The 23,191-nt window shown below is 47.7% G+C and overlaps 1 protein-coding gene across 2 annotated transcripts in view; it reads right to left on the bottom strand.

Moving 5' to 3' along the window:
• Positions 1 to 23,191, bottom strand: part of LOC139361088 (disco-interacting protein 2 homolog C-like) — a 163,381-nt gene that overhangs the window by 107,090 nt on the left and 33,100 nt on the right. The window contains exon 1 of one of the 2 annotated variants that reach the window (XM_071089561.1): positions 15,927 to 21,865. The exons of the other annotated variant lie outside the window; for it this stretch is intronic. The gene's annotated coding sequence lies outside the window, so the exon portion shown is untranslated. Of the gene's footprint in view, positions 1 to 15,926; positions 21,866 to 23,191 lie in introns of those variants that run through there. 2 annotated transcript variants of the gene reach the window in all.

The raw sequence follows: 23,191 nt of genomic DNA, 5'->3' as shown, positions 1-23,191 counted from the left end.
GATCCTGGGTCTGCCTGAATTGCTACCATTCCTAAGACACGACTCACGTCTGCCCACCTCCTCCTTTATCTGTTTCCCGCAGCCCAGAGGCGTGTGTGCTCTTCCATCCAGACAGACATCACACTTCAGCACCTGCATCTGACATCACTTCAGCCAAAAGCTTCTCTCAAACCTCCCCCCACACCTGCCGGTCACACAGGTCTGCACCCATCACCTTTCTCACACGAATTCTCACATATTCCTGTGTAGCACCATCCAACTGATGATAGTCTGAGAGGAGGAAGCTTTGTAGATAAGTCCACGTTCTACTTTGCTCCCAGCCCTCCGTCTTGCGTCTTGCATGAGGCAACCGATTAACAGCAATTTCATTTCAGCACAACATTTCCATTTGAAGAAACGCAGAGCATAGGGTTCTGGTCATAATTAAAAGCTTGTTTCATTTGTCATTTGAAATTCCATGTACTGCTGCAACAGCAGCACCCCCTCCTCGCCAGGCTCTGCCCTAAGGACATCTTTCTTCCAGCGCTCGATTCCCATCAGAACCCTGGCAGTGAGAGCCCCGCAGGTTTCCCAGCGCCTCGGGCTGCGGCTTCCACGCTGGGCCGGCACTGACAGGACCGGAATGGTGTCCCCAACAACTACAGGATCGGAAGCTGGTCGACTGCTCTGTAGGATGGAGACATGTTAGTAATCCCCGACATTTCCACTGACAGGCTGCTCAGGTAACCTGGGAAAAATCCACAAACTAGAAAGAATCCATGGGGAGAAGCACTTCTGTCTCCAACCTGGCAGCAAACGGTGGCTGTGCAGACGATCTCTTCAGGAAAACTATCGACTGTATCTCAGGTCAACAGCCCCGCTGAGGGCCAAAAAATCAGCTCCCCCTGGCCCTCACTTCCTAAGGGTCAGCCCTCCCAGGCCACCTCTCCTGGAAGATCAGCTCTGACGCACCCACGACGGTCAGGAACCGGCTCTGGGACACATTTCCCAGGCTCCTGCCCACCGCCCTCTCTCTTCTTCCTCCTCCATCTCCCTCTTCACTCCCATCCGCCCTCCCCCTTTCGCTTCCCTTCTCTCCTTTCCTCTCCCTCCCTCATTTCCTTTCAGCCCTCACCTTCCTCACTGCACTTCCCTATGCAACTCAGCGGACGCATTCTCAGGTCAGTAGAGTTTTCTTTCACTCTGTTTTTATTGCAATGATCATTCTTAATGAACAGAAAGCTGTTTCGGACCATGTGGATGCCACCTCCTGACCAACTGCTGCCCCGCGGCTCCGTGTCCACTCAGTGTCCTCACGGCGCAGGTGCCCAGCAGTATGGCTGTGACCAGGGGTAGCAACATGGGACATGAGAGAGGTATCCCAGCCAAGAGGCCCTGCAAAGCCTCCCCAGCAAACCGGAGCAAGGCCCAGGGCGGTAGGGAGAGCGCCGTGCTCACGATGTAGGCAGTTCAGCTTCCGCAAACTGTCCATCGACTGCAACTTACTTTGTTTCCATGGTTACAGAAGAACCATAAGCATTCTGAAATATGTTCTTGGTTTCATGTTTGCGAAATCTAAGCAACATTATAAGAAAAATCACTGAATTCTGCCTGAGGCTCTAGGGGTGTTTTCCTCTCTGAAAGGAGCCCCTTCCAGGACTTGGGATTGAGTGACAGCCTTCAAAATCATGGTTATCCTGGTGGTAACAGGGAACTTCTCAGCCCGCCGGGAACTGGGGCCCTCGACAGCCCCCACGGCTCCAGACGCCAGTGTTCTAAGAATCACACATGTGCAGATAGCAAAGCTTGCTGCACACACGCCAGGTGCTAACAAGCCCCAAACGTCTCACTCATACTTGCTAACCACATCGCTTCTCTCAGCCTCCACGGCGTTTCACACTCTGCCTTTATATAGAGATGAACCATGCGTCCTGAGCGCTACAAAGATTCAACTCCTTCCGGGAAGAGGGGTGCATCTTTCCATCACGGGGTCCTCACTCCAGCTGGCACAGGATTTGCAGAGTGGGCGAGTCTAATGTTGATGACACTTTCTCAATATTCCCTTCACACCCCTCCAAAAACAAGAGTGCTGCCAGCTTCTTACCGACGTTGTAATGAGCAAAATATTTTTCTCTTATTTGTCACTTTTTAACGTAATACTAGTGAAGAATGTGACTCTGGATGTACACTGTAAGCACCCACACCGTGAACATTCTGCTCTCCTGTGACTGCATTCACAGGTCACAAGGACAAAACCTCTCCATAGTAGCCATATATATATATATATTTTAACATGACTTCCACTCATCTGAAAGTCACAGATGTGGCTTTTCCTTCATAAAAAGATCCAAATGATACACAAGCCAGGTTTAATAAACACATTGGTCCAGGTGGGAAAATGACCCCTCAGTCTCCCTCCCCTCAAAGACCAGGGCAGCCAGGAAACTGTGCTCTCCAGTAAATGACAACCGGCAGGATTCCCTAAATAAGCAGCCGGAAGATTCCCATCTCACAGAGAGTGCCTTTCAAGACTCAAGATGTCCCCGCTCCCTGAATGTCTTACAAAGAACAGACTACCCAACTGAGGACTGAGGCAGTAAAGAAACATGTTTTCGGCCGGGTGCGGCGGCTCACGCTTGCAATCCCAGCACTTTGGGAGGACAAGGCAGGTGGATCACAAGGTCAGGAGATCGAGACCATTCTGGCTAACACGGTGAAACCCCCTTCTCTATCAAAAATAAAAAAATTAGCCAGGCATGGTAGCGGGCACCTGTAGTCCCAGCTACTCGGGAGGCTGAGGCAGGAGAATGGCGTGAAGCTGGGAGGTGGAGTTTGCAGTGAGCCGAGATCGTGCCACTGCACTCCAGCCTGGGTGACAGAGCAAGACTCTGTCTCAAAAAATTAAAATAAATAAAATTTAAAATGTTTTCCAGCAAATAGCATCATCGACCCACAAATGAGAGGTACCGTTTTCATTCTAGGAGGGAAACACTACAAAGTACGTACATTTTAGCCCCATAAGTGAATTCTTTGGGCGTTCCTGTGTCCGCTATCAAATGCAACACATCACCTCAAAAGGCAAAGTTCTATAAGTCACATCCAAGGAGGGGAAAAATCATTCTAAGTTTTAGCAATCCAGTAAGAACCTGATCCAGAGAAGCCTACTTGTTCCAGACTCTAAGCAGCAATATATTGCTACAATGTAATGAAAACAAAGGGATGATTAAGAAAATTTCAATGCTAATAAAAGACAAAAATGTAATTGGATTTATTCTACTCTAGACAGAGCAGCTGGGCAGTTCACCCATACGTTATGAACGTTGCTGTTTATCAGGCAGGGTCCAAATTCTGTCAACAAGGCTTGACAGCAAGGGCGTGATCTCCACTCACTGCAAGGTCCACCTCCCAGGCTCAAGCGATTCTCTTCAGCCTCTGGAGTAGCCAGGACTACAGGTGTGCAGTCATCACGCCCAACTAATTTGTGTGTTTTCAGTAGACACGGGATTTCACCAGGTTGCCCAGGCCGGTTCCCTGGGTCTCAAGCTCCCAGGCTCAAGCAATCCACCCGCCTCGGCCTCCCAAAGGGCTGGGATTACAGGCGTGAGCCATCACGCCCGGCCCTTTTTTTTTTTTCTTTTTCTTTTTAAGTGACTAATGTGCTTCAGTCTTGTAGGCATTTAAAAAGAAAAAAAAAAGAACAAGCAAATTCTGTAAGGGAAAGAAACCATTAACACTTTTTACACTTCTCAAAACTCAAAACTGAAATGCTAAGAATAAATGTATTTTATTCACAGAAGCAGCATTCTTAAAGTTCTGTAGAAGTGATACCATGGACACCACCACATCACAGATGAGCGTGGCAGGACTGCTCAGGTTCAGAACACATTCTCAACAGTCCTCTTGCCCCTTTCCTCAATGGGAACACTTTATTCTGTCTTTTATTCAAATTAAGTATCTTGCAAGGGAGTTGAAGAAAACTGCATAGCAGATTTTAAAACTTCAATGCTTTTCTCAATGTTCGCCACATTCCAATGCATTTTACTGACTACACGGCCAGTAAGCCTAAAGCTTTTTGCATCGGTAAGGACAATGCTCCTTGTAGCAATAGGCTTTTTCTTTTCTATACAAAGATCTATAACTTAAGCTAGTAAAATGGGCATTTCACAAAGATTTTGCACAATTCCTAGCACAGATTTTAGCAAAATAAAACCATTATCTTTCCGCAATTAAATAAGCAAGCATAGGAAACTGCAGTTAAAATAACCATTCCATTATTTTATATAAACACAAATGAGAGAGTAGAGTATGCTTTGAAAAACAGTATTTCCATATGCCAACGATGAAGCAGAAGACAGTTCCTCAGCCTCATATGACATTTGACAACCGAAGTACTCTGGCCCAAGCCCAGCCCGGTTAAATGAAAATGAAGTAAACGTGTGAGTGACCATGGTGGGGCACTCTGATAGCCACAGTCCAGGAAAGAACAGCTAACATCTTTCTTCGTCATGGGAAAACCGAAACATACTCGAGAGACCTTGATTCTTTAAAACACAGTCTGCCCCAGTACTAACCTTAAGCTCCCAACGATCAAGATTGCTATAACCACAGAGGTGTTTTTCCAGGCCCTCGAAAATCACGGACATGGTACATACCCAACGTTTTCAAACACTCAATGCAGCCAATTTGTTAAATGTGCTGTGATACCGGAGGTCTTGTGCAGGACCAGAAGCGTCGTAGCCTGGTTACCTGTCCTGGTGTTCAATGCTTTGCATGTGCAAGACCTGCTGTTACAATTTACTGGGCTTAATGTGATTCCGTTCGTCACAGAAGAGAGCTATGACATTTACTTAATTCCACGCACAAATTCTCAGGTTCACGTTCCACGAGTGACTGCTCTGTCCACGAGACAGCTGAGGGAAGACCCAGGAAAGGCCTGGGAGATGCCAGGTGCTCACAAACTGGTATCCGTCTGCTGGTTCTGGCTTAAAGGAAAACAGACATAGAAGAAGCTAAAAGGGCTCACTACACCTAATATCACAATGTTCTCAACTTTACCTTAGCCAAAAATAAAAGCGGAAAAGTAAAACTACTCCAGGGCATGATTCCAGTGCTAATCTGAAACATGAAATATTTAGAAGACAAAGCTCATTGTGAGTGCAAGTAATATACACATAAAACACTGGTTTCACAAAACCCAGTCTTTGCGATTGCTTTAATAAAAAGTAAAATTCTCATGAGGATTGCATACATTAACTGATTTTCAAATGAAGGGACTGGTAAACTTCAGGGCATATGATTTCTGTCACACACAAGTGGAGCAGTGAGAGAGAAGAGCTAGGATCAAGTGTGCTGAAGCCGTCCTAGGACTGAAATTCAGTTTCTGCCAAAACAAAAACACAGGAGGCTGTCAACTTCGATAGCAAGCTCTGCTTGAGAGCGTCAAGATGCTAAAGTTGCAAAGGAGCTTCTCCCTGTATGGGCACGTGTGATCCTTGCAAAAACATAGCTCAGCATTATCAAAAATTAGGAAAGAACACAAGCCTTCCAGACATGAAATCCAAGAGCAGAAGGGAGCAGAGTGCAAGCTTGCTCGGCAGAACTGTTCCCGGACAACAGCACAGAGGACGTCACAGGGAGGGCAGGGCAAACAACAGCAGCTTCCGTCTAGCCGCAAGCAGGGCCTGAGCCAGGGGAGCAGTCTCCTCCAACCTGACAAGGAGGCGCGAAGAGCCACAGAGAAGTCAATTCAAGGCCCTTTTCAGAAAGGGGCAACAATGAGAAAATCTGGTCTCACCCACCCCCCACCTGCCACGGTAACAGCTAAACTCGCACGTGCGCCTGTCACGTTCCCCAACCCCTCTTGCAGGTGCTCTTCCTGCACCCGGGTGCCTGTCTCCGTGCTGCTCCTGAGGCCACACCTGTTGTCATCCACTAGTGACCGGGAATTCACCTTTGTCCGGGAGAAGCAAACGCAGAGTTCACACACTCCTGTACAGGTTTGCTGGCCGAGAATCTAACTGCACTGTCCGATTCCAGATGTGCTGGTACCAAGGAGAACGTTCGATGCCCGGCATTTATAAACGGTATCAGTGGGTTCTCCTGGGACTCCCAGGCGGCCGCATGAGGGACGGAGCTGTTGCTCTGCTACCCCGAGCCAAAGCAAGGCTGAGAGGCACACACCACAGGCCACATCACACTCGAGCACCGACTCTTGACCGTTGCTCGTTCGTGTGTTAAGAGTTCAGGGAGCCGGGCGCGGTGGCTCAAGCCTGTAATCCCAGCACTTTGGGAGGCCGAGACGGGTGGATCACGAGGTCAGGAGATCGAGACCATCCTGGCTAACACAGGTGAAACCCCGTCTCTACTAAAAAATACAAAAAACTAGCCGGGTGAGTTGGCGGGCGCCTGAAGTCCCAGCTACTCAGGAGGCTGAGGCAGGAGAATGGCGTAAACCCAGGAGGCGGAGCTTGCAGTGAGCTGAGATCCGGCCACTGCACTCCAGCCTGGGCAACACAGCGAGACTCCGTCTCAAAAAAAAAAAAAAAAAAAGAGTTCAGTGTACAGGCGACAGACAGGCCTGATCTCAGCCATGGGACAACAGTGACTGCCCACAAGTCCCGTATCTAAGCCCCGACTTGCCCATCCATCCTTCCTTCAGGAACAATGCCCACCTCACAGTGCTGCCATGAACGCTAAGTCAGCACGTACATACACAACCAGATTCATTGCAATTGTGCTTTCTACAACAAGTTAATACAACCAGGCGCTATCATTGAGACTGAATAACCAATATTAGAACAGAAGATCAGGCCAGGGATGGTGGTTCAGACCTGTAATCCCATCACTTTGGGAAGCTGAGGTGGGTGGATCACTTGAGGTCAGGAGTTGCAGACCAGCTTGGTCAACATGACAAAACCGCATCTCTACTAAAATTAAATTATCCAGACATGGTGGCACACACCCTGTAACCCCAGCTACTAGGGAGGCTGAGGCATAAGAATCCCTTGAACCTGGGAAGTAGAGGTTGCAGCGAACGGACATCGTACTACTGTGCTCCACACTTCCAGCCTGGGTGACAGACCAAGATTCTAGTAAAAAAATAAAAGGTCAAGATGAAAACTGATTGCCAAGGTCCATGTTCCATATACTTCAAACATAAAGTTCATTAGCTGGTACTTGATCAAGTTGTTGATTTCTTCATTACAATCTTGTATATCCTTCTAACACGGCTCAAAATGTTTACATTTGAGCACGCCTCGAGTGTAACAAAAAATAAAGTGCCTGTATTTCATAAATGAGCAAGTTCCAGTAAGACTGCATCCTGCTCTAGTTAATCCTTTGACAATGTAAAACTGAACCATCCTGACACAGCACTGACACATGGTACAAGAAGAATGACCTCCAATTAAATCGCTAGATTTAGAGAACACATAAATATAGTTTATCACTAATTCCCCAGCGATTAGCAAGATTTTAAAGGAAGAAAAAGTATCGGGACTGTAACTAGGAATAAAGGCAAAAATAAACAAGAGAAATTAGTCACGTTTAAATCAATACCCTTTCTGTGGGGCCGTAATAAAGTATACACAACAGGTGTGCAAGCTGCCATGCTAAACTGTCACCAAGCTCTCTATGAAGGTGGTAAGAGCGTTCCAAGTCGCAGAGCCTCATATTCCTATTTAAATGCTACACAGCCAACACCACACTCGGCACGCAGTGAGAACTCTGAAAGCTCTGAGGAACGCATGATGGGATGAAGGGCCCCAGTCCTGCCATCACCCTGCTGCTTATTAAAAATATAAAACAAAGCCCTGCCTTCAAGGTGCCCAGATCTAACTAGTACAAGGTTTTGCTTTTAACAAGTTAACTACGAATGATGAAGACTCTCAACAGCTGTGCGAAATGTAAGGCAACCTCATAAGAGGAACTTGGCTGAGACTAAACCCAGAGATGGTTTTTTAACCACAGAAGAGGAAAGAACTGAAGAACCTTACAGAAAAAGTTGACAGCAATTTCTGTTTCTCTATGGTAGAACCTGGAATTTACCTTTGAGATAGACTGTCCTTCTATTCTGAAAAATCAGATTATTCTTGCAATCCTCCATCAGGACTGAAATTCCCAAAGACATAGAAAACCAAGTACTAATTTTAAAACCCCCCAAAACTACCTATGATCTTAGATGTGAGATTTAATATTCTCAAATTCCAAATTTGGAAATATTTTGCACAAAGTCCTTATTTTCCCTGTTTACTTTAAAGCTCTCTATTCTTTTATCCTAAAACATCTTCTTTCTCATCCTTCCAAACAGTATCTGAAGATGAACTTACATATCGTTTTCAATGTTAACAAAGAAGATACTACATTTGTCATGAACTGTTTATATTCACAACTCTAGGAGGGATTTTGCTACATCGTGAGGAATAACACAAGGCAGTTAATACGCCACGAATAAAGAACAGTAGAAAGTGGACACATTTCCTGATGAGTGCCGATTTCTCATTGAGCTGCTGACAAAGTTATAATACAGAAAGCTAGACAGCTGCTGTGTTAGTTCTACCTCACTTAAGTGACCGAGTCATTGTTGTTTCGGTTCCCTTTCTTGTCTTGGGATGAGACACACCTCACAGAGCTGTTTATGATTTCAGGAACACACACATCAATGAAGTGACTATTCCTAAATCATTGCAAAGGATATAGTAACCTGCCAAATTTCAACTAGGTTGCAACAAACAACTGTTTTCATCCTACACTCTCCGGTGCCAGCGAGATAGTGTGTTCTCGGATCCCTACGGGAGCCCTATTCCTGGTGCCATAGAGCACACACACATTTACATTCACATAGTGTACGTATATGGTACACTGTAACACGTGTACCTGCATAGAGCATACACACATCCGAATACGTAGAGTATACATAAGTGCACTACATGCGTACAGAGTGCACACACATCCAGATCCATGTGGTGTACATGCATAGAGTGTACACACATCCAAATATAGTGTACAAACAAGTTCACTACGTGTGTAAAAGCATAGAGCATACACACATCCATATAGCAAATGTACATAACCTAACATGTATGTGCATGCATAGCATGTACACCCATCTATATGAATACAGTGTACACAGGTATACTATAACCTGTATGTACATGCATATGGCATACACATGCACATCCATATGTATATAGGTATGCTATTTGCTATATGTATACACATGCGTATAGCATACACTCTTATCCAATGTACATAGGTGCACTACAGCATGCATACACATGCGCAGTGTACACATATGCACATGTATACAATGTACATCAGTACACTAACATATAAAACGTATACACATATGCAATAGTGTACATACATATGCAGCATGTATATGTATTAGTGTGTACATACCCAGAAGTTTATTCAGTGTGCATAGTGTACATGCATGCTTGTGTGCACATATGTATATATACATCTGCAGAAATAATGTGCACATACCCACATGGTATACGTACACAGGTATGTATACGGCATTAAATACATGCATGTACGTACACATGCAGAACAGATAGGTGTCCATGTAGTGTGCATATAATCATAGTGACCATAGATACACACATATACACATGTACATGCATGCCTACAGCATGCACGTGTGTAGGACACAAATGTAGTGTACATACCTATACATTGTAAATACATGCACAGTGTAAATACACGTAGTATGCGTACACCACATACACACATGTACATTTATAGAGTACACATATGCCGAGACCGAGAACAGGTCATGAGTATTAACACTGCGGAAACGCTTCCAGTTCTACCTAAGTGAATTTTTTTCAAACTATAATAGAACTCATACAAAAAGGGTTTTAAGGAAATGAATAAAGCTAGTGACAAAAATCAGTGGGAAGGGCACAACCACTTTCCCTCAGAGTTCTGGGCCTGACCGTGGAAGTTCAGAGGTTTCCTAATGCAGTACACATCAGAACTGACTCACGATAAAGCGTTCTTTAAAAATTAAAAATGTGTCCTCATGTTTTGCCCTTTGAGACAAACCCTCTTAGTTAATCGATTTCTGACTGAATTTGACTCACAGTACTCTGGCAGATTCTTCATTTTCTGGTGAGACAGACGAATGTCCCAGGGCGAGGGCAATGCCAGCCCTTTCAGGGTCAGCTTTTCGAGGAGCGATGTCTGGCAGAACACAATCCAACACCATAGTAGGATCCCCCACTCAGCCACTTAAGACGCTTTCGGGTACTTACTGTCTCCTTGTTTCCCTTTCTTGAATTCAGCTGGGGGGAAAAAACGAAAAAATCAAAACCAAAAACAAACAGCCCATGTGTTAGTGTGTCTGAAAAGTTAATACATCCACATCCAACTTTCTAAATGAGACACGGCAGGTATGATGGTCACTGAACAGTGGCCACTGGTGAGAAAATACAAAGTCTTCCGCAAACATGAACGAGTTTCTAGGAATACAAAAGTCAAGGGAATTTACTTCACATATTAAAGCTGTCAAGGGTGCTCATCAAAAATGTACTTAGAGGTTTTCCTTTAAAGATATTTTTGAAGATTTTTAAGTTGCAATACTTAAAAGCCTCTGGGAAAAGAAAGGATACAGGTATCTGGAAGATTTATACTAAATGATTTTCATGTCTTTTTGATAAAGTTAAATAAGGTCAGCGTTGAAATAATGGGTTCCACTACTCTGAGGCTGTGGATGGAATCCACAACACCAATTGAATGAACAGCAAGGCTGCACACACAGGACACAGGCAGTGAGCCAGCCTGACTAGTTGTCAGCTTCTGGGTCACTTCTACCCAGTTCTGCCCAGGCCCCACTGGAGATAAAAATCTGCCCTTTAGAAGCCATTCAAACCCCACCTTTCAAAATCTAATCCTCTTCAACTGAGGCCCAAGTCCAAAAATCTACTGACATCTTAGCACCTGTTAGGCCAGCTGTCACCTAGCCTTTTTGGCACCAGGGATGGGTTTCATGGAAGACAATTTTTCTGGGGGATGGTTTTGGATTGCAACTGTTCCACCTCAGGTCAGGCAGAGGATCCTCATAAGGAGCACTTCCGAGATCCCTCACATGCAGTTTACGATAGGGTTCCAGCGCCTAGGAGAACACACAGCTTATGATAGGGTCCCAGTGCCTAGGAGAACATGCGGCTTACAAGAGGGTCCCAGCGCCTAGGAGAACACGCGGCTTATGATAGGGCCCCAGAACCCAGGAGAACACGCGGCTTATGATAGGGCCCCAGAACCCAGGAGAACATGCGGCTTACGAGAGGGTCCCCGCGCCTAGGAGAACAGGTATTAAATGAGTTGGCAAAACCAAAATCCACCGGATCTACCACTCCAAAACAAACATACACCACTGCCCAATATTGATGTGAGCCAAAAACATGGAAGTCCTGAGGGCCCACACTGACCACAGCGTGACACCACTTCCGCAAGAACCAATCACGTGCCTAAAGATCACCCGTGATGACCCAGGAGAGCAGCTTTGAGCAGAGACAAAGGTGAAGGAGAGGCACATGGGCCAGGGTGCTGGGTGTGCCCGTCTTTGTGACCTCACTGAGATTGCTGACCTCTGGCCCTTGGTGTCCGTCCTATGGAGGAGGTAGCCCCCATATCCCTGCCTCCCTTCAGCACTGACTGAGGCGGTCCTGAAGTCTCCCCAGGGCTGAGACTGCTTCTAATTCCTGTTAGCTGCACACCCACATAAAAAACAAAAAACAAAATATCAAGTATGCAGACAGGAAAAGAAAAATATGTGAATCCTGCCTTATTCAACAGGCATTTAAAAAGTAACAGGAAAATTGTGATAGTCTTTAAACAACCACCAGCTATCACATCCTGTTGAAATGTTTTAGCTAATCAGGAACACCTTTACCAAGCACCTGTGTATTCAGGAAATCAGTTGACAGGTCCCAAATAACCTCAGAGCTTACGAACTGACCCCCACTCACGCGCATCACCTCTCCAGAGGAACGTATCCTGGACACCTTTCAAATGGTGAGGAACAGGAACAAGGGTAGCTTTCCCTCAACCCCACAAAACTAGCTCGACCCCGAGGAGCCCAGAAAACAGCAACGTTTGCTTAGATGCTTTCCCACTGACCTTGTCAGAGCAAACATTCCCTTCCCACACCACCCAGTGTTTAACTCTCCCTGGGATACCAGCAGCCGTCAACCATCAACAAGCTGGAAACAGAGGCCAAGCTGACAGGAGGCCTCTCTCCATTCCCTACTGAATTCGCTCAGGACACGGATGCTCCCAAACACATATGGCCCCGAGTATTCCACACCTGGAGAACATTCAAACAACAGACGCTGCAAAGACGTTCCCCTAAAGAGAAACTCAGTTTCTAACTTCCCTTAGGGAAAAATAGGAGACCCAGAACTTTCCAGAAAATCAAGTGTGAGAGGAAGCCACTCACCTCTGGCACTTCCTAAACCTGCCTTCCCGCGGGTGCTCAGGGATGTCCCTGCGACAGCCCCGTCCACCCAGGACGGCAGCAGGGCTCAGGCAGCCAGCACCTGGGCAGCGGGCGAAGCAACCCCAGGGTGAAAACGCCATCCCAGGCACCACTTCCCGGAGCACCTCAGCAAGAAAAACAGAGGTGGGACAGAACCGAGGGCTGATTCGAGGCTGGGGAGCCACAGACCCGCACAGCTCAATCATCGGACATGCTCTTCTGTGGACAGAGCCCAGGGAGAGGCCAGCACAGAGACCCTCGTGCCGGCTCCACGGGCCAGCGTCCTCCAGGGCTGCAAGTTTTTGATCACAGCTTCAGAATTTGGTTCCAGAATCTTCCGGAATCAAAGACGCACCAAACTGTAAAGCTGCCAGGACAGCAGGGCCCAGGAGCAGGCTCAGGGAAGGACCACGTAGAAACCCCCCACACAGCATACACGTGTGCATGCTCACTCCACACATGCCACCCCTCCACCCAATACTATACACGCAAATGCATGTATGCACTCCATACACACCCTCAAATACACTCACCAAATATGATGCGTGTACACACTCCACACACACCCTCAAATACATACAACACACATGAACATGCTCACTGCAGCCACACCTGCTAAATACACTCACCACACACGCACAAACGTGACACACGTGCACACTCATTCCAGACATCACACCCCTCACCAAGTACACAGGTACACACACCCCCAAGTCGAGAACCTGCAGACTCCACAAGCTTTGGTTTCCCCTACTGTTTCTCTCATCACATGAGATCCACACACAGGTGTCATTTACTGACATCTAACACCCGGGGAGGCCCTTAGAACTGCAGTCACAAGTCGGCTTCATTCAGGCATTCATCACCAGTCTCCTGAAGCCACCTCCTGTCCCCACGGGGAGGGAGGCCGAGACCGGAGACATCACTGGGCTTACAGATCCCCAGGCTGGCAACCCAGCGAAATGAGGAGGGCTCGGCCACGGCCCTGGAGGGAGATGGGTACTGGGCTCAGGTATGCGGAACATGAGTCCTCATTTCCATACCGTGTCACCTACGACAGCGTCAGGTGAAAGCCAGTGGTTTGGCATTCCTGGAATAGACAGTCCTGGAATTACAAGCAAAACTTTTTACTCCTCCCCTCTGAACACATGAGGTCCATGGTCCCCTCACATCTAACACTGGGGATCCGAATCGGTGACTCCTTGTCCACCTGAGCACCACCCAAGAGGATCCACACACCTGCTACAACAGCAGCACAGCACCTGGTCTGCAGGGGAGCAAAGCAAATCCCCCCTTTATGAATAACACTGGATTACCCCGACACTGGCAGCCTGCAGTGTGTGTATCGTCAAGCCCCCACATCTGTGCCACCTGCAAGAGGAACACAAGCCCTTAGTCCAGGGCTCTCAGGACAGCCTGTGAGGTGGATGCTGGCATCCTTCTCATCTCCCAGTGGAGAGGAGAGAAGGCCAGGGTCAGGACTGGTGTATCAGGAGGGTCGGGGTTCAAACCCCATCTGCCTCACAAAGCAGCCCTTACCGTTCAAGTGACTTCTATCATCAGCCTTAAAATGTACCACAGTTACCAGCAATTCTGAGTGCTGTTCCTTGGGACGTCATAAGCAAACATTTTGTTAGAAAGATTTTGCCAAATCTGCTTTCAAAATCCTATGGTATGAAATGACTAATGAAAATTTGAGCTATGAAATAAAGCACATAGTTAAATGAATCCCAAAATGACTATCGCGAAGGAAGCTTTAACTTGAAGTGAAAAATATCCTCCAAATGACATCAGCCAGAATTATCTTCAATCATTACTGATCCCATATGCTTCAGGAATTATACAGCATCATCTCAGATATGAACTTAAAACCATTAGCTGAATGCACATTTCAGCACAACCAAAGTTCTGCTATAATAAGCGGCACAAGCATCTCTGGAGAGGATTTTAATTGGGACTACAAACGATGTGCACGATCGTGGTAAGAGGTTTCATGCTGGCTGTTCTCCAAGGTGCGACACAGAGAAACACCACTAACCTCAAAGACACCTGCTGCTTTGTAATGAGATGAGAGACGATGTGGATGGACTACTGTACATATTTGACAAGGAGAAACAATGCAAGGAAAGAATCTTATCAGTTTCCCTTTACATTCTTAGAAAAAAACGATTTTTCTTTTGGGATGATTTAAAAAGAATGACATTTCTGGATTTTTTTTTTTTTACTTTTCTTTCTGAGACTGGGTCTCGGCTCTGCTGCCAAGATTGGAGTACAGTGGAGCAATCGCAGTTCACTGTAGCCTTAAGTGATCTTCCCACCTCAGCCTCCAGAGTAGCAGGGACCACAGGCACGCACCACCACACTCAGCTAACTTTTCTGTTACACAGATGGGGTCTTGCTATGTTGTCCAGGCTGGTCTTCAACCCCTTGGCCTCAAGTGATCCTCCTGCCTTGACCTCACAAAGATTTAGCCTAAGCGACCATGTCTTATCAGAAAATAGACATTAGAGCAAATGCATTTCTGTAAGATTTTCTACCTCTTTTCACTGGGGAAAAAGGTAACTTGCCTCCAAGGGTCGGAGACAAAGCTATTACTGCAGACAAGCGCTATGCATCCCGGGAACCACTACACCACGAGGCACGGCCATGCACCCTGGATGCAGGAGTAACACACGAGGCTAGCACAGGCTGATGCTGGCCCTCTCCAGAAGTAGGCCTATCCTTCCTCCTCTCCTCAGCCCCCTCTCCCTTCAGGCCTCAGTGGCTGCTGACAGGGGAGAGGCCACAACTAGAGGAGGCTCTCAACTCCACCAGGGACAGGAGCCCCGGATGCTGGGGACTCAACTGCTGCCCTCTGCGCCCACCTCCTTCTGGTCCAGCCTTCTCAGGAGCCAGATGTGGCCACTTTGACCCTCTTTCCCTTCTGTGGCTCCTACAAAAACCAGTTCAGCGAGCCCAGGCTGCCTCACACACTCCAGGGACACCCGGCACAGGCCCCCTCCATGACCTTATCCAAGTTCCTGGGGCCAGAAGGGTCTTGCAATATTTCACTTTCCAGTTGACCATCCCCAGCCTGAAATCCAAAGTGCTGCGAAGAGCATTTCCTTCGAATGTCATGAGGAAGCTCAGAATGTTTCAGGTTTTGGAGCATTTTGGAGTAGGGACTCTCAGCCTTAATTTGAACCTCTTCAAGGAAGCCACACACTGAAGCCCCCGATGTCCACCCTACAGAATCCCAGCACACCATCTGAAGTCCTCAACAACAGATTTTCTTTCTTCAAAAATAACCACAAGTCACAAACTCACACGCAATCACAGAAGGGGGTTGTGGACACCCACACAGATGATGAAATTTAACTGTCACATTTTCACCTGAGTAATTTAAAGTCATTCCTCAAAACACACCTGTTTTACTGATTGCATTTTAAGGTGAACACACACAAATCATTTCAGGGAAACAAACGTCACTTTGGGCTGCGTGTGGTTTCTTGACTCCCGTGAATAACTCAGCGTTCACCCTCACTTCTGGATAAGGGAGACGATGCAAAGAAAACTGTTAAAACAGACATGAAAACAAGTTTAAGAAGGGTTTGAAAGGTTCCTCCTGTCCCCCTGGAGGGGAGACGAGGACACTTGGAAAGCTCACGGGGGACAGGAGCACAGCCTCCTCGGTGTGCCATGGACGCCGCCTCACCAAGGGGAGAGGATGATGCCTGGAAGGCTCACAGGGGTGGGAGCACAGCCTCCTCAGTGCTTTCTACACTCAGCAGCTTCAGAAATTCCTGCAGAAGCAGAACACATCATGAGAACTGAGACTGGATCACCCCAAAGAAAGGGATGAGGGGTCAAAAAAAGCATTCGATCATTACCAAGGAGCGCGGGCATGAAGCCGCTTCAAAGACCGTGTGAGAAGTCACTCATAGGCGTTTCAGAAAATAAGGGTAGTGCGAGATTGCTCGATCAGCTCAAACAGGCTGCCGTCCCTCAGGCCATGAAGTCCCTGAGATGAGCCTCACATTGAGCGAAGTCACTCGCATCTCTGCCAGAGAAAGTACTACAAGCTGACACATAACCTCATGAAACCTGGGCTTCAGCCGGTCGACAACAGTGAGTCTGACATGGTACATCCCTCCAGATGGTTAAAGACCCCAGGGGTTCATCGGACAACCTCCAAGGGCTGTGTCTGTCCAGCTCCTTTTCCAAGTTCTGTATGATTTTTCCTAATGTACTATAAGCAGCATGTTCCAGCAGAGACATCATTAACTGACTCTGGGTCCTCTTAATTTTGAAATTAGAAACACACTTGGCCAGGCACGGTGGCTCATGCCTGTGATCTCAGTACTTTGGGAGGCTGAGGCAGCTTAAGTCCAGGAGTTTGAGTCCAACCTGGGCAACATTGCAAAACTCCATCTCTACAAAAAATACAAAAATAAGTCAGGCATGGGGACACGTGGAACATGTGCCTGTGGGTCCTGGCTACTCAGGAGACTGAGGCAGGAGGATCACGTGAGCCTGGGAGGTTAAGGCTGTAGTAAGCTGTGCTCACACCACTGCCTGGGCAACAGAAAGGTTTTTTTTTTTTTTTTTTTTTTTTTTTTTTTTTTTTTTGCCTGTCTCAAAAAAACCAGAGTATAAGAATTATATACCTGAGTAGCCCAAAATAAAAGAGGCCTTGTGGAACAACCTGAAACACAGCTGCAAATTCTGGCAGGGCCTCCCCTGGCTTGATTTGTGGTGAGTGCAGGACCGCTCTGAAGGATAGGACCCCAGGCTCATTCCGAGACTAGACCTTACAGTACAACTTCCCTTCGCTGGAAGGAACACTGGCCTTGGATCCTGGGACACCCTGGGGCAGTGCCACCATCCCGAGGCCGCCATGGCACAAGCAGGCCCTACTATCAGGAAGCCTGGGACATCCTGGGGCAGTGCCACCAACCCGAGGCCACTGTGACACAAGGGGGCCCTGGTGCCACTGAGAGGCTGCACAGCAGGTCCAAGCCCAGGCCAGGACTGAAGAGGCTCCACATCCTTTCGATCCCTCCAGCTGAGTCCACAGATGTCTTGGAGCAGAAATGCATCACCCTCAATGTCCACGGGTAAGTTTTTGGACACAGAATCTGGAAGCATAAAAGATGGTTCTGGGCTGGTTGGTTGCCGGCTCGGATCTGTCCTCTTTCCACACAAAACCTGGCTCACACCAAGCAGCGTCTAAGTCCTGGAAGACTTGCTAAACACAAGTGCAGTTACAAAGCGGAGAAACTGGAGGGGGCTGGGCTGGGCTGTGCTCCAGTGGCACCAGCGTTTCTCAGGAAGACCCCAGGCATTACAGGGTCCAGGGCAAGGGCTTCCTGGGATCCAGGACATGGAACAAGAACCCATTTCCCGGCCCTGTTGAATATGAATCGGCTAAGGGCCAATTCCCTCGGAGGACTGAGCACCGCCCCACAACACCTTGGTATGGGTATGTTGTTATATACGTTGGTATGGGTATGTTATTACCCATACCAAGGTAATAACAAGCCCGTTACCAGCAGGAGGCCGGTGATGAAGACATGAGGACCAGATGAGCACGAGGGATCCTGACAGATCATCCCTGGCACCGAGCAAGGGGCGGACAGTACCCCCTGTTCCTGATGCATCAGCCCTGGCACTGAGCGAGGGGTGGCAGCACGGCCTGTGCCCCTGCAGATGCAGAGGGATGTGAGGGGGGTGCAGGCTGTGCTTGGAGGCTAACTCAACCACCTGCGCTTGCACTTCCGTTCCTCATGGCAGGGAGGTGAGGCACAGGCAGCATTAGGGCTCACCTTGCCCCCGGGCTGCACTTTTTTCTGCTTATGAGTCGTGCTCGCTTTACATGGACAGACATAGCTATAATAACGGTTCCCTGATTATTTCGCTGCCTACATAAAGGGCTTTCAGAATTCACTTCCATCCTTAGGAAAGGGGGCCAACACCAGGCTGTCTCCCTTAAGATGCCATGTCTCATATGGGGGAAAAAAAATCAAGAGAAATCAAATAAAGGCCATAAAATACATCAGTTTCAACACTAAAATTTAATAGTACGCTTTAAATTGAAGATGAGTTAAGTCACATTTCCAAACCTCTGAAAGCACGGTTACTGGGAGGGAATGGTTTGCAACACACAAACGCAGCTCTGTAGAAGTGCCCAGGCTGGATGAAGGCTCAAACGTCAGTGCAAGGAGAAAGTCTGAACAAACTCTCTCCTGCCCTGCTGCTGTCCTCTTCCAAAACACACTGTTTATCTGTCAGTTTAGAACAAGGCCTAGGGAGGTGGGAGGCAGGCCTGGGAGGGTCACCTAGCATCCAAACTCCTCACCCACACAACTGCACGAGGCTGAGCTGAGCAGTACACACAAACACAACTAATTCTCCCCAAAAAGAAGACGGAAGGCAGCACACTGCCATGCCAGGCACCCTGCAGATGAGAAGATTGAGGGGAGCCAGAGGTACCTTTAATCTTGCTTGCATGGTGGAGGGAGAGGAATAATGCCACTCACTTGAGTGTTGCACAATTCTTTCTAGCACTGAGTGGCAGAAAACAAAAATTATAGATGCTTCCTCAGATAAATGTTTCTGAAGAACTGAACATAAATTACGTTCAGGAAATAGCATTATGAATGCCTCAAGTGCTTCTGTTTTCAATAATCCCAGAGTAATTCTATACACCCGGGAATCAGTCTCACCCAACTCCAGGATCACGGCCCAGGTGACGTGGGCACACACATATCCTGAAGCTCCAATACTCAACTAAAGTGGGGCGAGTGAAAATGATCCTGGGTATAATTTACACGGACACAGGAAGGTGGCTGAGCCCCAAACCCCTAAACCAGGAAGACCAGTGTCCTTCAGGGGCCTCACCTCTGTCCCTTCCTAGCCTCTGGGAACCACCACTCTGCTCTCTACTGACACAAACGCCCCTCGAAGGTACAACATCAGGAAGATCATCATTCAAAACTGAGGAACGTGGCAGAACAAAGCTGTCAGGAGATTTTAATCACCAACACCACTTGTTACATGACCCAAAGATCATTAAAATCCCAGGCCCTTCAAGACTGAATGCTATCTATACTTAAATGCATTTAATCACCATATTGAGGGGTTATTCCTTTGTTTTGCTGCAAATATATCCAACTGCTGTAAAAGGAAAAGGCAATTTGTTAACGAAGCTTCTTGGAGTGTCTCAACAGGCCTCGAGGTAGGATAAAAGGCAGGACTTCCTGGCAGAAACGCTCAGCTCTGAGGTCAGGTGGAGTTCTTGAGCACCAACCAAGGCAAAATAAGGTCGAAGACCACACCACACTTTCCTCAATCACATCTTCATTCCACCTTTCCTTCTATTTCTCACGACTTCACTGGGAGAAATTGTGCTGAAAGAAAATGGAAACACACACATACATAGGAGACCCTACAGATGCTGAGAATGGGTGCAGCCATCACAGTCCGAATGTCCTTTCAGGGCCATCTGACCTGGCTGGGATCCAAGTATCCAAGGGCAGGATTGTATCTCAGACCTGTGAAGCCAGGATTACAGCCACTGAACGGCAGTTTTCCATCCCACGGAAACCGGCCTTGCTAGGGGCTTCCTCGGGGACCACCGATCTCAAGCCACCACCCGTCAACTACTTCAACTAACCTACATCATGGCAGAGGCCTCCCTAGGCAGACCAGCCCTGCCCAAGTCCTGCTTCATGGCAAACCCTCCAGACAAACGTCCTGGGCCTCCTCCGGGAGGCTGTGCTCGGAAGGTGCCCTCATTTACTTCTGTGGCTCTGAGACATTTAACTAGAGCCCAACACATTTCTTCCTGTTCACATAGTATTGAGTTAAAAGATTTTTATGAGTAAACTTTCACTGGGAAAAATACCATTTCAGGAACCCCAGTGACCACAATGAAAATGTTTTTACCTTCCCTTACGTGACATCGGCAACGCCAGGTCCAGGAAACGTTCTGGATCTCAGATAATGGCATATCCACTCATAGTAAGTCTTGGTCTTGTTTCACAAGCTATCAAATGCTGCCCAGAAGCAGGAAAAACCCCACAATGTGGCAGGGAGGGGCGACCAGCGTGAGTTCTAAAGCCAGACCACCCGGGTCTGCTGACAGCGTGGTGAGGGGCAAACAGTGCAGGGTCTAAGGCCAGACCGCCCGGGTCCCGCTGACAGTGTGGCTTCAGGAGTTTCCTAAACCCTCTGGCTCTCCAAGTTTCATGTCAGAAAAATGCAGTGATAACCATGTCTACCTCGTTTAAATATATATACACACACACACATATATATATATACACATACACACACACGCACATATATATACTCCAAAACTACAGCCCTATAAAGGTCATTAATCCTAGTTATCCTCAAGGCATCAAGCGATCAATAATGAGCCATCCCCCTGCTGCTGACCTGCCTCAGCCCCACCCTCTGGAAACCCCGCATCCACACCAGCCACACAGGATGAGGCCAGGGAAGGAGCAGGACTGTGTCTTGGGAACGTAAACTCTGGAAGCTGAGTTAAATCAGTGCCGCTCAAATCTTGTCACCAACTATCTTGTTAAATTGGGAGATTCCATCTCTGGGGATCTTGAAAGAACCTGAGGCTCTACATTGAGTGAGGTGAGCACTCGTGCTGGAATGAGACGGCAGGGAAAGCAACCGAATCTGGGGTCGCAGCTGCCTGAGGCTTGGGTCCCACCGGGAAAGTGGCACCAGGGCCCTCAGGACAGTGGCGGAGGTCCCAGGAGGCAAGTCCCGGCGCAGAGACTCATGGACCCAAAGATTGCTCCAGGGCCAGGAGGGGCTGCTGCGCTGACAGCCACGAGGCAGGCAGCCTTCGAGCTCCTCCAGCTGCCATCCTGCAGGCAGGGAGGACAGTGCCCAGACCACCCTGGGGCTCCCCCCAGCCTGCCAGGCTGGTACTCTTACTCCAGCCACTGACAAGAGTCCCCATGTTGCAAGCTAGGTTGAAACAGTGCCTCAGGCCTCGGGGCACATGCACCCCCCTGCAGGGCTGGGATAGCTATTCCCACACATCCCCAACTCACAGCAAAACTTAAAAATGAAAGTTGGAAGATACAGCCAGGAAACCAATGCTCAAGAAGCAACTCCAGGGTGACTCTTCCTAGAGCTATTGCTATTGAACATCTTTAAAAACATTTCCAGGGTGACTTCCTAGAGCAATTGCTGTTGAAAATCTTTAAAATTCTTCATTTCAAAATTAGCTTTTATTACACTGTCTTCCCTATTCTACCAAGATTCTAGAAAACAAAACCATCACAATTTCCAATTCTATCTTATAGCAAGTTAGAAATACACGTTTCCTCAAAGGATTCTACATGTTTCCTTGGCAATATCCTTTCCATGCCCCGTACTACTGCCCACAACAGAGAAGGCTTTTCCAGCCCAACCCAACCCAACCCAACCCAACCCAACCCAACCCAACCCAACCCAAGGGCCCTGAGACAGGCCCCTAACGAATCGTCTACAAACTCTTGAGACAGGCTTGCCCTGACAAATCATCTGCAAACTCCATCTTCCATTTAAAACAGTACCGAAAATGAGCATATTACCACTTTTTTAAAATTACTGTAAAGTGGACAGTGTTCAGTTCTGTGAATTTCGGCACAAATATTCCCATAATCGTCATCACACAAGCAGAACAGTCCAACAGCCCCAAACCCACTCACGGGGCCTCATAAGCATACCCTCCCATTCTCAGCAACCACCCTTCTCCGTGTCCTCCCATCCCCCGGGTCTGTCTTTTGCGAGTGTTGTCGCAAAACACTCGCAAAATCACGATTTCCTGGGCATCGTGCTTGGAGGTGCACCCAGGGTGTCCTGTGATCATCAGCCAGGCCTCGGGGCTGCTGGATATTTATTATTCCACGTATGGCTGTGGCACATTGTAACCTGTTTTGGACAACTATAGACAGCGCTATTAACATCTGGGCACAGTTTTTCTTAAACATCAGATTCTGTTTCTCTAGGGTAAATACCCAGGATTGGGGTCACTGGGACCCACGTTTGTGTGAGTTCAGTTTTGTAAGAAACCGCCAAGCTGTCTGCACCGTGCTGAACCCCAGCATCGCACAGGAGTCCCGACTGCCTGTCCTCACCAGCACCTGGGGCTGTCGAAAGACCTTAGTCAGGCGCTCCAGCAGGGGTGTGAACAAATTCACTGCGGCTTCGGTGCACATCTCGGTGCAACCAGTCATGCTGAAGGTCATTTCAGATGCTTTCGGGCCATCCTCCCGTCCTTCTCAGCGAAGCATCTGTTCAGGTCTCTTCCGCTTTTAAGTCAGGTGGTTTGTTCTCTGTCATGAGCCGCGGGAGTCCTGTGTATTCTGGATATGAATCCTTTGCCGGCTGCATGGTTCGTAGACATCTTCTCCCCATCTATCGAAAATGTGTCTCTTCAATTCCCTAGGGGTGTCTTTTATATTAGAAGTTTAACTTTGATGAGTCTTACCTACTTGTTTTCTTCCTTGATTATGGATCATGGTATGGCTAAGAGCTCTCACCCTAGGTCTCCACAATTTCCCTTTCTTCTGCAGGTTTTGTAGTTTGGTATTTTACATTCAGGGCTATGGTCCACCTTAATTTTCATACAGGAATTTCTCCCTGTTTTCACTCTTTTGCATACGGCTGTCCCATAATTCCAGCACCATTTGTTGAAAAGACTCAAATTCCACTGAACTACTTTTGCGTCTTTGG

Source organism: Macaca nemestrina, assembly GCF_043159975.1.
Source record: "Macaca nemestrina isolate mMacNem1 chromosome 6 unlocalized genomic scaffold, mMacNem.hap1 SUPER_6_unloc_1, whole genome shotgun sequence".
In the NCBI taxonomy this organism is placed as follows: Eukaryota; Metazoa; Chordata; class Mammalia; order Primates; family Cercopithecidae; genus Macaca; species Macaca nemestrina.
The sequence above is the reverse complement of the archived record's forward strand: the minus strand, read 5'-3'. Positions and strand labels throughout refer to the sequence as shown.